This window comes from Pseudoliparis swirei, chromosome 11, assembly GCF_029220125.1.
Source record: "Pseudoliparis swirei isolate HS2019 ecotype Mariana Trench chromosome 11, NWPU_hadal_v1, whole genome shotgun sequence".
Taxonomy (NCBI): Eukaryota; Metazoa; Chordata; class Actinopteri; order Perciformes; family Liparidae; genus Pseudoliparis; species Pseudoliparis swirei.
In genome coordinates, this window is record NC_079398.1 from 9,836,266 (window position 1) to 9,852,711 (window position 16,446).

The window sequence follows — 16,446 nt, forward strand, 5'->3', positions numbered from 1 at the left end:
TACAACGCACACACACACGCACACACACACACGCACACCTCCCCCCCTCAAACACACACACAGACAGACGCACACACACAGACACACACACACAAAAACACACACACGCACACACAGACATACAGACACATACATATGCACACACACGCACACACACAAAAACACACAGACAGACACACACAGACATACACGTACACACAGACATACACACACATCCATTCCATTGCATCTGCTTCTCACCACTTTTATCCCAACCCATTATTATCATCTCTTATTATGAAACACACACACACACACACACACAGACATAAACAGACACACAGACACACACACACACAAACACAGACACAGAGACACACAAGCAGACACACACACACACAGACACATAGACACACTCAGCGACCTCTGTGCATCTTGACACGTTTGTGTATGATGTCATAAGCTCTGAACACCTTTAAACACACAAAACACTGCCGGGATCTTAAATTTAACAAACATCAAAGTCACCCTGTGAGGTTGTGTGAGGCTCTCCAGCTATGAGAACTCCTCCAGGTAGGATTCAGAAAAGTCTGATTATTATTATTTTCTATTTACAAACTAAAAACAGGTCAGCTCTTAAAACAAGAAATTGCCATGAAACAAATGTAAATACTGACTCGTATCCGCTGCACCTCCCAGCAGACGGCCCTCTGGAAGGACTTCTCCCAGACGGCCAGGTCCGTAGCCAGCTCCACCCGGAAGCTGTGGCTCTGGCCGTGCCCGACCAGAATACTGAAGCACAGGGACTCCACGTCCTGCTGCTCGAGCGAGTGCTCCAGCCCCAAGTAGAGCCTCGCCTGCAGCCAGCAGTCCTCGGCCATCCACAGCTGAAACACAGAGGATTCATTATGATGACATGCTCTGGGGACTGATCCCACCGTCTCTTTACTGCCTCCTCCTCCTCCTCCTCCTTCTTCTTGAAAGATTTCCTAGTTGGTCGATCACAAAGATGGCCTCAGGTCAAGAGAGCCCCGTTTAGTGCCTGAAACACTTCATCTGATAAGATGAGAAGAAGCAGCCGTCTGCACCCAGATGAAAGTAACGTCCCCGATGCACATCAGCTCTCAACTCACCTTGTGGACCTTGAACAGAACCTCATATAGGTTGTACGTTGTTTCTGCTGGGCCCCAGTCACCGGCGCTGAGCTAAAACACATCAAACATGAAGGAGCGAGAGATGAAGAGGCAGCCAATCAAAAGAAGTTCTGTGGTTGTCTTTTGCTGCACCTCTTTGTCCAAACACGTAAGACAAATCAGCCAGTAGGTGTGTGTGTCTACATACATCATTTTATTTGCCAATAATTTAACAATAACATTCATATATACAGTATATATATATATATATATATATATTAGGGCTGTCAATCGATTAAAAAAAATTAACTAATTAATCGCACATTTTGAAATTGCGATTAATTAATCGTGATTAATCGCGATTAATCGCGATTAATCGCAATTAAAAGTTAAAAGTTAAAAGTTCATTCTTTTTAAAGACAAAACTTCACACAGAGCTGTGTTTTCAAAGAGGCTCCTACCTATAAAGTGCCAGCGAGGTATTTAATATCGTGGATGATAAATTGTTTCTTCAGTGAAACATCAGATTAGTAAAAAAAAAAAAGTATATTGAGACCCCATTGGTCCTGTCATCTTCAAGATTCAAGATTCAAGATGTTTTATTTGTCACATACACACACAGGGTGTGCAGTGAAATGAAAGTGGCAATGCTCAGCAGGAATGTGCAAGGGCAACAAGTACACACTATTTACAATAAAAAACAACACAATATTTACAGTAAGTGTGTGTGTGTGTGTGTGTGTGCCTAAGAGGGCAGTTGTGTGGGTCTATGTGGGGGTCCTGGTGAGGTCGGAGTTCACAGTCCTGATGGCCTGAGGAAAGAAACTCCGTCTCAGTCTCTCTGTTCTTGCAGCGTGACTACGGAGGCGCCTGCCTGACCGCAGCAGCTGAAACAGTCTGTTGTTGGGGTGGTGAGGATCCTTCATGATCCTGCCGGCTCTGGTTCTGCACCTCCTGGTGTACAAGTCCTGCAGGGTGGGAGTGTAGTTCCAATAGTGCGTTCAGCCGAACGCACTACTCTCTGCAGAGCCTTCCTGTCCTGAGCGGAGCAGTTGCCAAACCAGGCTGTGATGCTTCCTGTCAGGACGCTCTCTACAGCTCCAGAGTAGAAGGACTGAAGGATCCTCTGGGAAACTTTAAATTTCCTCAGCTGCCTGAGGTGGTAGGCGCTGCCTTGCCTTTCTCACCAGAGTGTCTGTGTTCGTTGACCATGTCAGATCCTCGGTGATGTGGACTCCCAGGTATTTATACCGCTCACCCTCTCCACAGTAGTCCCGTTAATCCCCAGTGGTGAGTACGTCCTCTGTTGTTGTACCCTCCTAAAGTCCACAATCAGCTCCTTAGTTTTGGTGACATTCATGATGAGGCTGTTGTCTGGCACCAGAGTGACAGATCAGCAACTTCCTCCAGGTAGGCCTTCTCGTCGTTGTCGGAGATCAGGCCCACCACCAGTGTGTCATCCGCAAACTTGATGATGGTGTTGGAGCTGAACCTGGCCACACACTCATGTGTGTACAGGAGTACAGTAGGGGCTGAGGACGCAACCCTGGGGGATCCTGTGTTCGGGGTGAGTGGATTGGAGGTGTGTCTGGCAATTCTGACCACCTGTGGCCTGGCGGTCAGTAAGTCCAGGATCCAAGCACACAGGGTTGTGTTCAGTCCCAGCTCAATCAGCTTGCTGGCCAGTCTGGAGGGCCTATGGTGTTGCAAGCTGAACTATAATCAATGAACAGCAGTATCACATAGCCCCCCCTCTGGCTGTCCAGATGAGAGAGTGTGGTGTGCAGTACCTGGGAGACAGCATCATCCGTGGATCTGTTTGGGCGATAAGCAAACTGCAGCGGGTCCATGGAGGAAGGGAGGAAGGCGCAGATGTAGTCCTTTATCAGCCTCTCAAAGCATTTCATGACCACCGAGGTGAGGGCCACGGTCGGTAGTCATTCATACATGCTGGAGAAGCATTCTTGGGCACAGGGACAATAGTGGATCTCTTGAAGCAGGCGGGGACCACGGACTCAGCCAGGAGAGGTTGAATATTGTGGTGAACACTGGAGCTAGCTGGTTAGCACAGGTCTTCAGTACTCGCCCAGATATGCCATCTGGACCTGCAGCTTTCCTGGTGTTCACCCTCAACAGAGCCCTCCTCACACTGTGCTCGGTCACAGAGAGTGTGTGTTCATCCCCAGCGGTAGAACTCACCTCGGCTCGCTTAACGGTGTTGTTGTTAGCGGCGAGCTAGCGCTGTTGTTGCTAGCCTCAAACCGTGCATAAAATGAGTTCAGGTCGTCCGCTAGGGATGCGTCGGCACTCACCATTCGCGGGTCTGCTCTGGTAGTCTGTGATAGTCCGTAGCCCCTGCCATAGGCGCCTGGTGTCGCGCTGCTCCATCTGTGATTCCACTCTGTCTCGGTACCTCCTCTTGGCCTTCTTCACCGCCCTCCTCAGTCCATAGACCGCTGCCTTGTACTTGTCCATGTTGCCGGATACAAGACCGGAGTTATAGGCAGCAGTACGGGCGTTCACAGCTTCACGGATGGATCTATCAACCCACGGCTTTTGGTTAGGAAAGACCCTAACTTTTACCGTGGGGACGATGGTGTCCGCTAAGCGTTGCTATGAGGCTCATTGCTACTTCATAAACTCGCTGGCGTCACTGGAACTGGATTGGATCATGTCCCAGTCGACGACACGCAGAGCGTCCTGTAGCTCAGCCTCTGATTGGTCAGACCACCGCTTCGTTCCTCGTCACTACCGCTTCCGCGCGATCTTTTGCGGTACTCCGGAAGCAAGAAAATGGCGGCATGGTCCGATTTGCGAACGGAGGAGAGAGACAGCCTTGTAGCCTCTCTTGAATGGCGTATAGCAGTGGTCCAACGTTCTTTCCTCTGGTAGCACACGTAATGTGCTGGTGAAAGTTCGGCATGACTTTTTAGGTTTGCCCTATTAAAGTCCCCAGCCACCACCACAGCGCGTCGGGATACTTGTTCTGATGCCGACATAACACATCATGTAGGTCCGATAGTGCTACGTCGGTGTCCGCTTGTGGTGGTATGTAGACGGCTGTGGTGATGACCGAGCTGAACTCCCGGGAAGGTAGAATGGACGGCATGAGATCGTCAGATGTTCCAGGTTCGCGAGCAGGAACGAGAAAGAGTCTTAATGTCTTGGGGTCGCACCACTTGTTGTTAGTCATGAAGCAAACCCCTCCACCCTTAGATTTACCAGACTCTTCCGTTCTGTCTGCACGGAAAACAGAGAAGGACTCGGTTGGGCATATGACTCGATCCGGCACCAGCGGGGTCAGCCATGTTTCCGTCAGACAAAAGATGTTACAGTCCCTCATGTCCCGTTGGAATCTGATCCTTGCCCTAACATCATCCATCTTATTTTCCAGAGACTGGACGTTAGCAAGAAGGATGCTGGGCAGAGGTGGACGGTGGGCTTGAACTCTCAGTCTGTTCCGAATTCCGCTCCGTTTCCCTCGATGTTTTCGTCGTCTCCCCGTAGTAGCGGCTCCACTGTTGTTGTTGTGGTTCGCTCGTACGATCTCCGCCGGCCACGCTGGATCGATGGAAAAAGTGGACAAAACCCCTTGTTTTGCGCAAAAGTTTATGTCCAAAAGTGTGCTGCGGTCGTATGCTGTTAGTGCCGATGTGTTTGTGGCAAAGAAAATATAAAAAAAAAACACAAAAACTAAAAGAGCGCACAATCTCCGCGGAGCTACCTCGACGGCGTCTGGACACAGCCGCGCCATCTCAATCAATGAACATTGAACACAGCATAACCAGTGGCCTTGATAACTGACTGACATTCAAATATGTCACGTTAACCCTCTGGAGGCTGGGCTCATTTTATACATTTTACAAAAAAAATTAAATTCACCGTTTAACCCTTGTGTTGCCTTCGGGTCATTTTGACCCGAATCAATATTACACCCTCCTGCCGCCTTCGGGTTAATTTGACCCCATTCAATGTTTAATGTCGGTGTTCTTTCGGTAGGCAACAAACAAACATAAAGTGCCTCACACTTAAACTTGGAAAACAATATTAATTCTAATAATTTTCTGGAGGTTTTAATTGCTGGCGTCAAATTGAACCCAAAGGGTAAAATATGTTAGTAAATATAAAGGTAACAGGAGGGTGAAACATTGAATCGGGTCAAAATGACCCAAAGGCGGGGGGAGGGTTAAATATTTAATGGGGTCAAAATGACCCGAAGGCAACACAAGGGTTAAAAGTGTTTCCCTTCTTTTTAAAGACAAAACTTCACACAGAGCTGTGTTTTCAAAGAGGCTCCTACATACACAGTGCCAGCGAGGTATTTAATATCGTGGATGATAAATTGTTTCTTCAGTGAAACATCAGATTAGTAAAAAAAAAGAAGTATATTGAGACCCCATTGGTCCTGTCATCTTTAACACTGAACAGCAGCAGAACCAGTGGCCTTGGTAACTGACTGACATTCAAATATGACACGTTAACCCTCTGGAGGCTGGGGGCATTTTATACATTTTACAAAATAAATTAAATTCACCGTTTAAAGTCTTTTGCATGTGACACACCCCCACGTGTTATACACAGTGGTGGTTCGTCCATAGGGGGCGCTAGTGCGCCGCCCCTCTTAAAATTTGGAGATGAAAAAAAAAGAAGAAGAAAAATAAATAAAAAAATCCTGTCAAAAAACATTATATGCCAAATCATTTCAATAGTAAATATACCGTGTTGACGCGCTAAATGTGTGTGGGAGACCGTAAGCCCCTGTCAACAACCACTTAAATTAATGTGAAAAAATATAATATATCGGCATTATCACGGAGAGAAGCCCCTCCCCTTTTTCGAGGCGCTGTTCTAACGTGTGTGTACGCATCGATACAACATTTCAGTCGTTTTGCAATGACCGGCTTCACATTGGCGGATGAAACTGGAATCTTAGTGCGCTAAATGTGCGCGCGATTGGATTATTCGGCAGATCAGAGACCCGTATGTTCCCTCAGCCCATAGAGCAGTGTTGCCAGGTCCGCGGTTTTCCTGCGGAATCGGGCCACTTTTGAAGTGTTGCGCGGGTTGAATTTTTGTCCTTGTTGGGTAGACCTATTTTGCATGCAAATTACATGAATATCTTTAAATAAAAATCCATATTTTAAATGAAATAATTTATTCATACCCAAATCCTACCAAACTGACTCAAGATCAGCACGTAGGCCTACACACATTTTATTTATGATAATATACTGTATAATTACACCAGGCCATTTTAGGACCTAGGTGAAATAACTTGAGGGAAAACTGCTTTTAATGCTGGCAAACTAAACATATGTTGTTACTTTGTAGATATTACAATACATTTGGCAATGATAGCAATGCTGTTGGACTTTAAAAGCAGTGTATATGGTTTGGCACGGGCATATTTTGAGTTCTGATATTGGGCTGGTTTTTGGGCTGGTTTTGATTGGGCTGGTTTTGTCACACAGACCTGGCAACCCTGCTCACAATGGTTTTATATTGCTGAGGGTGAGTTGAGTGAAAAACGATGTTGCACTATTTTGGCTATATTCTTTTATAAAAATTAACCGTTTATGTTACATACAGTAATGGTCGCAAATACGATCACGGCGTCCAGCTGTCGTGTCATTTAGACCGTCAACATATACGGTTGGTGGCGGTCTCATTGAGCCACTTTGGCACCGTTTGATTAGCTACATCCGGTCGCCCCGACGTATATTTTCCTTGTGTAAATTGTGTTTTGCGTGTCTAGGAAGTGGAAGTGCAGAGACAGATCAGAAGGCAAATGTGTGTGTTCTGTTGTCTTCTGCAGGTATGTGTTTCCCTTTTGTTCAAAGTTAGAATTTTCTCTGTTTCTGCTGAAATGACTCTAGCTCATGCAGTTATTTATTTTGTCCATTAGGGGTCTCTGTTTTCCCCTTGTATGTTACATGTCATGGTTTTTGATGAGAATTGTTATTATTTAGATTTAATGTGGTCCTGTCTTCCATGGACAATGGTTTTATTTTGCTGAGGGAAGTGGAAGTGCAGAGACAGATCAGAAGGCAAATGTGTGTGTTCTGTTGTCTTCTGCAGAATAAATAAGTGCTGGGAAAATCCACCATCTGAGCCGACTTCTTCCATGCCCGTTCCACATCTGTAACATCTGCTCTGAACCTCTTTCATGTGAGGGTGAAACTCTTTTATTTTGCAAACCTCTAAAACCCAACCCAATGTTCCTTAAAGCTGCTCTGAACCTCTCATGCCCAAAGTTACAGTGTGTTGATAGTTGTTATTGGACAGTGTTAACGGGACTACTGTGGAGAGGGTGAGCGGGTATAAATACCTGGGAGTCCACATCACCGAGGATCTGACATGGTCAACGAACACAGACACTCTGGTGAGAAAGGCAAGGCAGCGCCTCTACCACCTCAGGCAGCTGAGGAAATTTAAAGTTTCCCAGAGGATCCTTCAGTCCTTCTACTCTGGAGCTGTAGAGAGCGTCCTGACGGGAAGCATCACAGCCTGGTTTGGCAACTGCTCCGCTCAGGACAGGAAGGCTCTGCAGAGAGTAGTGCGTTCGGCTGAACGCACTATTGGAACTACACTCCCCACCCTGCAGGACTTGTACACCAGGAGGTGCAGAACCAGAGCCGGCAGGATCATGAAGGATCCTCACCACCCCAACAACAGACTGTTTCAGCTGCTGCGGTCAGGCAGGCGCCTCCGTAGTCACGCTGCAAGAACAGAGAGACTGAGACGGAGTTTCTTTCCTCAGGCCATCAGGACTGTGAACTCCGACCTCACCAGGACCCCCACATAGACCCACACAACTGCCCCTCTTAGGCACACACACACACACACACACACTTAGTATAAATATTGTACTGTAAATATTGTGTTGTTTTTTATTGTAAATAGTGTGTACTTGTTGCCCTTGCACATTCCTGCTGAGCATTGCCACTTTCATTTCACTGCACACCCTGTGTGTGTATGTGACAAATAAAACATCTTGAATCTTGAGCACGCTGTGTTCTTGAAATAAAGCTTTGGTTTTTACAATATTCTACTCAAAACCTCTTTTCTTCTCATTGTTGAGTGCTATTTAAACCGCGTCGCCCAACTGCGCCCCCCAAAAAAAAAATTTCACCAGCCGCCACTGGTTATACATCAAACATTCCAGAACAATCTCAGCTGTGAAATGAGCCTCATTGTCCTCGCGCCGTGTCCTCTGGTTCTCTGACTGACAGGCTGCTAAATGAGCCTAACCTGTGAGGTGGGAGGTCCTTTGTGATTTACTGAGTGTTCATTGGTTTTTTTCCCCCGAAATGTTGACAGACAAACGGATTGACCAATCACGTTGAAGGTTTCGTGTGTCGCGTTCTTTCCGCGCCGCGTCACCCGACACGTCGCCCCTTGGTTCCTCTGTGTATCAGAGGGGGAGACGGGAGGAAGGAGGAGCAGGAGGAAACCTGACTGATTCATCCTCGAGTTAAACTGATTTCTGCTCCTTATTTTCGCGGAGAAATGATTGTTTTAAAAACGGAAACAGTGTCAAACCGTACTGCCGCGGTTTAAAAAAAAAAAAAAGAGTGCGTTAATTGCGTTAAAATATTTTAGTGCGTTAACGCGGCCAAATTAATCGCATAGATTAACGTGTTAACGCTGACAGCCCTAATATATATATATATATATATATATATCTTTTTGTGTGTTATAATTCCGTACAACTCTCATGACATGTCAGGACAGGAAGGCTCTGCAGAGAGTAGTGCGTTCGGCTGAACGCACTATTGGAACTACACTCCCCACCCTGCAGGACTTGTACACCAGGAGGTGCAGAACCAGAGCCGGCAGGATCATGAAGGATCCTCACCACCCCAACAACAGACTGTTTCAGCTGCTGCGGTCAGGCAGGCGCCTCCGTAGTCACGCTGCAAGAACAGAGAGACTGAGACGGAGTTTCTTTCCTCAGGCCATCAGGACTGTGAACTCCGACCTCACCAGGACCCCCACATAGACCCACACAACTGCCCCTCTTAGGCACACACACACACACACACACTTAGTGTAATATTGTACTGTAAATATTGTGTTGTTTTTTATTGTAAATAGTGTGTACTTGTTGCCCTTGCACATTCCTGCTGAGCATTGCCACTTTCATTTCACTGCACACCCTGTGTGTGTATGTGACAAATAAAACATCTTGAATCTTGAATCTTGAATCTTGATCATTTGTGTAATTCCATGTCCGAAGAACAACTTCAGTCACGTTGTGATGGAGGAGCTAATTGCACCACCCAGAGAGAGGTGAGAGGGGCAGCAGTAGGCGTGGTGCCCATCCCCCGCTCCACGTTGTGTTCATCTGGTGTCTTAAATGTTTCCTCTCCTCTCTGCACGGTTATATAAACGGTGATAATCAGGTCACATCTCCTGTTCGGGCGCCATGAGACAATCACGATGTGCTTTAAGAGCAGACGTTCAGCTTTAATTTGAGGGTCTTTACATCCACATCAGGTGAACGGTGAAGGAATTACAACACATGTTATACATGGCACCTCCTTTTTAAGGCGAAGAAGTGTAATGTTCTGCAATGGCCAAGTCCATCACCTGACCTGGATCAGATGGAGCTGCATTTCACTGCTGAAGACCAAACTGAAGGGAAAATGCCCCAAGAAGCATCAGGAAGTGAAGACAGTGTCAGTCGAGGCCTGGCAGAGCGTCACCAGGGATGAAACCCAGCGTCCGGTGATGTCTCTGGGTTCCAGACTTCAGGCTGTCATTGACCGCAAAGGATTTGCAACCAATTATTACAATTGACAATTACAATGATGATTGTTAGTTTGTCCAATTACTTTTGATCAATTAAAAAGGAGGGGCCACACATAAAATGTGTTGTAGTTCCTACACCGTTCACCTGATGTAAATACCCTCAAATTAAAGCTGAACGTCTGCTCTAAAAGCACATGTTGATTGTTTCATTCAAAATTCATTGTGGTGGTGTACAGAGCCAAAATGATGAAAATGGTGTCACTGTCTAAATATTTATGGACCTGACTGTATCTGACTGGTTTCTCCTGATTTACAGTGGGTACGGAATGGGAAACTGTGATATTTCAGTTTTTATTTTTATTTTTTTATTTGCACAAATTCCTTTAAGATGGGGTACTGAGTGTACGAGAAATAAAATGAACTTTTTTGATTTTAGAAAATGGCCGCAATGAAACAAAGAGTGAACATTTTAAAGGGGTCGGAATACTTTCCGTATCCACTGTATATTTATTTTGATTTGACAAATTCACAAGACAGAACTTTAAGGATAAAATACTGAAAGGAGGAATAAAAGTGAAGAACAACAAAAAACAGACCAAAAATTGCAACAAAATAATTAGATAAACCACAGCAAATAACACACTCACACATTACCAGTCTGACATAAGTACATCTTTAAGGTTACATCATCAAATCAAGTCAGCATCGGTACCAGTGTTTTTAATCTGGCAGGGTGAAGTCCATCCCGGAGGGGTCCTTCACGTCTGAGACCGGATTCCATATTTTGACAAATTCCTTGACCTTGTCATGGAGGGGGTGGCTCAACTCTTCCAGAGGAAGAACTTTCAGAATCCCCTTGTACCAATCATCCGTAGAAGGTCTTTAGAAATCCAGAGTATAAGGATAGTCTTATGCACGATATAATAGTATTCCACTCAGTTTACGTCGTTGTTGCTCCTTGCACTGCTCACTGTAGCTGACTGCTTCTCTTCTCAGGGTTGATGACTCCGAAAATGAGATCATGTTTTTATAAAATATAAAATGCATCACTACACGCTACCAGTCCCAGCTGTGGAAACACTGGTACAGCTGTCTATTTATAACGCATGTGTAGTTCTTTGTTTGTTTTTTACTTGTGATTTTGTATATATTTTATTATATTTTAATGTTTTGTACTATCTGGACCTTGAGTGTAATACAAGTTTGATTGATTGATAACTGAACTATGACGTCACAATTACTGCACTTGACCTTCTCCTTCCAGTCTAGGGCCGCCGTAGAATGTGTGGAACCGCGGCGCTGAAGTCGCCCTTTAAAAAGTCACGGTCACACGCTTGAAGGAGATACTCGTCCTGTCGTGGTGTGGAGGAATAATGTGTTCCAAACACCTCGAGGCTCAAATGCGTGACTGAAGCGTGCACCGGGAGGCTTCTGGGCGCGTGCCGTTAAAGCGTGCCCCGATGCCGTGGCTGCACATTCCGGTGCTCTCTGCCTCGGGGAAGCTGGATGCCGCCGTGCTCCAACAACAAAGAGCCGGCGGACCGGCGCTGCACTTCAACACCCAGCAGCTGGAGAAAGCCTCGAGTTCATGGAACCAGGATTTTTGACGACCGTACAACACGCTCACTTTGTTCTGGCCGCATGGGATCTGTTAGAATAACGGCCGAGGACTTCTCCGGTTGACATGATGAGTCCGTATCAAGTGGAAACAATGCTCTGCATTCAGACACACTAGTGTGTACTCGGTCCATTGAGGCTTTTCCTTCATGTTAAGTGTCTTTGCAAATATGGTTCAATGGTTCAATGATTCAATGGTTCAATACTTCAATGGTTAATTGGTTCAATGGTTCAATGATTTAATACTTCAATGGTTTAATGGTTCAATGGTTCAATGGTTTTATGGTTCAATGGTTTAATAGTTCAATGGTGTAATGGTTCAATGGTTCAATAGTTCAATGGTGTAATGGTTCAATGGTTTAATGGTTCAATGGTTCAATGGTTTAATGGTTCAATAGTTCAATGGTGTAATGCAGTGGTCCCCAAACTCAAAGCCGTTGAGATTGCAGTGATACGCGGAGAAAATGTGAAGTGGTGCTCTTCGCAATAGAACATCTTTGATGGGACGTGTCGCGTCTCGGCCAATCAGCGTTGAGATGTCCACAGCGTTTGGGAAGTTAGGTTAGCTTGAATGTTAGTCCGCTACATCTGCTGCTGTCGCGCTGCACGGTGTAGCGATGCTAACAAAGTACCGTACGTTAAAAACGATGTGATTTAGCATATTGTTAGTATCGATACTTCATTAAAAGAGCGATCAGAGCGCACGCGCTGCTTCGCTCCGTTGAATGCTGTCTGCTGTCCCCCCCCCCGGCTGGCCCTCCAGCAGACAAGGCAAACGTTATGTGGCCCTCTTAGGAAAAAGTTTGGGGACCCCTGGTCTAATGGTTCAATGGTTCAAAGCCGATTACCTGCAACGTTTCTGGGGACAGAACATTTATAACTGAAGTTTTTAGAGTGAAAAATGTCTAACGTTGATGTTTTTTTTTCTCCCCTCGAAAGACAGTCTGCCCCCACGCAGTGCGACGGCATCGACAGGCTCGGTTTGAGGCCAGACGCTTGACCCGGCCCAGGAAACCAACAGCTGGAGTTACCGTCTCTCTCAGAAAGGAGTGTCGAGAGGGGAACTGGACGTCATATTTCACTCAGTTGCTCAGTGAACCAGAGTTGGAGGTGAAAGACGACGTCTACGACCGGATTGCCTCACAAGTAGCGACGGTTTACGCCCATTTAACAGTTTATTGTCGCTACTAAAAAGCTAAATTGTTGTCAGACGATCGTAAATGTGTTCCGAGATGGCATTTCAGTAAACTAGTTCTGGCTCTTTTGACCTCCAGACCTTTTCTCCACCTTCATGCATCTGATTCGAGCTGCAAACCAGAACAACTTCCCATGCAGCAAAATCCATCTGCTGCAGATTCTGCATTCACACGCACTTATCTGTTGACTGAGATTACGCCGGATGCCGCATAACACCCTCCAGATATTGCATTTCAGCTTCTCGGCCGTCCGTCGTCACTGGTGACAGACAAGCTCCTTGAGAATGTCGCCTGACAGAGCGTGATGGGGAACAAGTGGGAGTTGGACGGAGCCCAAAGCACAGCGACCGCCCCCTTAATGTTAGCACATGATTGAACACAAAAAGCCTGCTCAGCAACCTTTAAAACGGAGAAACAGCTCGTCAAAAACAGTTAAAGTGTGACACAAGCTCTCGAACCGGAGGAAGGAGAGACTGACCCGGCCTGAGTGAGCATGCCCCAAATCACAGCGTCCGGAGAGCGGGCCATGATTAACGTGCGGAAACGCTCGCCAAGAGGAAAGAGACACATTCTGGACTGCGATGTACAATTATATCTACACTTACACTAATGGGGGACCGGGGCTGATGTCATATCACAAGACAAACACAGCGCTAGAGGCCATCTATCTTCTGCTCAGCGGCGCTGGCAGTCAAGCGGAAACAGTCAGAAGTGATACCGGACCTGCAATAAACATCGTCCGTTGGCCGGCGGCCACCTTGGATCTCTCCGGGGCCACTTGTGGAGAGGAAACACTTTTCTAAATTACACAGTGAAAGTGTTTTTTTTGGGGGTTTCATTGCACATTTGATCTGCTCCTTTTCATTTCCACAATGCGGAGGAGATTTCATTTTAGGTAACACGGTGCCTCTCAGGGGTTTGATGTCAAGCTCTCCCTAAAAAAAGATTTAATTAAAGTCGGCGTCGGTGGAGAATATTAAGCGTCTCGTTGCGCAACATCTGCGGGCTAAGAGGCTAGATATAGTGTATGCCATGACCCATCATAGGCTGTAGTCTTAAAATATTTGTTTAAAAAGTGCTGGCATAAGCAAGACTCATTATAAAAACATTAAATGTCTTATACATGTGTTGTAACTAAATTTAATTATTGAGGCTATAAAGCCTGTGGCATTAATTACTGTGCTTGTGTTCGTACTTTGATGATGAGCTGCATCGGGCACCAGAGAGGAGCATTGTGGGTAGAATGCATAATACAGCCAAGAACAGTAATTGGCTGAAACCATCGATGAGAAGGTGACACTGCTAAACTCATAAACAATGGATCATATGACTGATTATTACATCTTCACCTAGAGAGTATAGCTGGAATATAAACCTGGAGTTTGTCTTATTTTGTGTTTTATTTTGAAGTCCTTGTCTCTTGTGTCCTCTGTTTCCCTGCACTTCCTGTCCCTGTGATTGTCTGCCTTGTTCCTGATTGTTTCCTCCTGTGTGATTGCTAGCCCCGCCCTCATTGGGTCCACCTGTGTCTCGTTCCCCGGTGTCCAATCACCTTCCCTGTGTGTTTAAACGCTGTTATGGTGTGTTCACACCGGACGCGTCGAAAAAATTCTCGACGCGTCTGACGCAGCATTCTCGACACGCGTAAAAAAAAAGTGTGTTCAGACCAGACGCGTCGCGACCGCAGAGTACTTCCACTTTTTAGTGGACTGAGCTGCACTCCCACTGCGCTTCTCGCTGCTCTCTCTCTTCTTCTCTCTTTGATACGTGTCTCTGAGACTTTTCCACCTACGGCGGCAGATCTCCTCTGCCATGAAACACATATGCCGGCGGTTGGTTGATAGTAAAGTACAACAAATAGCCTCTCCGACCTTCTTCCACGCTTCATCTTTATCGCTACGGTTTCGGTAAGTAAAAAGAGTTGTGTCATAAAGTTCGGGGTGCCCACAAACGGCGACAATAATCTTTTCCTCCATTTTCTAAACCGGCAGGACGATGACGAGCGGAGCTGCTCAACGCTGATTGGCTGACGCAACTATGACTCATGCGTTTTTGCTGCCGGAGTTGGGAAATTTCAACTCGCGCATCGACGAGCTGCGTCTGTTCGCTCTGTTCGCTCTGTTCGCCCCGCGGCAAACGCTGTGTTTGTGCTGCTTCAAACGCGTCTGACGCGCTGCTCGCTGGAAAATACGCAGCTACGCAGCTTCTACGCAGCTTCTACGCAGCTGTGCATTGACTTTGCATGTAATCTCGACGCGCGTCGAAATTTCGACGCGTCCGGTGTGAACACACCATTAGTGTCATTCCCCAGTGATGGTTCTTACCGTTTAGTTCATGTCTGTTTTCTGTAAAGAAATAAATCTTCTGTAGAAACATTGTTGACATTTGAGTACAATCTCTCTCTCGGATCAATACTTCAGACGTGGCAAAAAATCAAAGCTTGCTTAAAAAGTGCATATTGCCATAATTTTCTTTTCACTTGAAAATTCGTCAATTCTTTTCTTTCTTTCTTTCTTTTTTATGAGGTCACGGAGACCTCGACCTCAACCGCTGACCACCACGATTAATTTGTCAAGTGTAATATGTGTTGACGGATCTTATTAACCTCATTGTACAAAATGAAAAACAACAATAGTGCATCAGTCAGCCACGATCACAACAAATATGAATACCGCACCAATTACAGCTCGCCAGTCTTCTCTTGTTATTCAATTATAACTGAAGCGTACAGTATTTTGCAGCTGCTGCCAAAATATGTCACCGCCCGGTCTGTGCAGCACGCCGGGGACGATACCAGAATGACACTGAGAATGTCACTGGACTCGGTAGCCCCTCTGAAGAAGACATTGAGGTTTGCTCCCTGGTATAACCCTCAGACCCGCAAACTAAAGCAAACGTCACGAAAGCTTGAACGCATATGGCATTCGACTAATCTGGAAGAATCCCGCTTAGTTTGGCGAGATAGTCTTAAAATTGATAAGAAGGCCCTCCGTAATGCCAGAGCAGCCTATTACTCATCAGTAATAGAGAAAAATAAGAACAACCCCAGGTTTCTCTTTAGCACTGTAGCCAGGCTGACAGAGAGTCACAGCTCTGTGGAGCCGAGTATTCCTATAGACCTCAGTGGTAATGACTTTATGAACTTCTTTCATGAAAGGATTTTAACTATTAGGGACAAGATTAATAATCTTTTGCCCTTAACCAGTGCCAATCTGTCCTCAAGTGGAATGGCCTTGGAAACCGCTGTATGCCCTGGTGTATATTTAGATGGCTTTTCTCCCATCAACCTTGACCAATTATCTTCAATAGTTTCTACTTCTAACCCGTCTACCTGTCTCTTGGACCCCATCCCGACGAGGCTGCTTTAAAGACGTTTTGCCTTTAATTGGCAGCTCTCTATTAGATATTATCAATGTGTCTCTGCTAACAGGCCACGTACCACATTCCTTCAAAGTAGCTGTCATTAAACCTCTCCTGAAGAAGCCCACTCTGGATCCAGAGGTGTTGGCTAACTACAGACCGATCTCTAACCTCCCCTTCCTCTCCAAGATCCTTGAGAAAGTGGTCGCAAATCAGTTGTGTGACTTTTTACATCATAATACTCCATAAACTTTCATTGTTATGCAGATGATACTTAACTATATCTATTGATCAAACCAGAGGAGTCCGACCTGCTCAGTAAAATTCAAGCATGTCTTAAAGACAGAAAAACATGGATGACCTGCAACTTCTTGATGTTAAACTCAGACCAAACTGAAGTAATTTTA

General features: G+C 45.8%; 1 pseudogene; it reads right to left on the reverse strand.

Annotated features, from left to right (window-relative positions):
• Positions 1–395: 395 nt before the first annotated feature.
• Positions 396–16,446, reverse strand: part of LOC130201638 (gamma-2-syntrophin-like) — a 109,457-nt pseudogene continuing 93,406 nt past the window's right edge.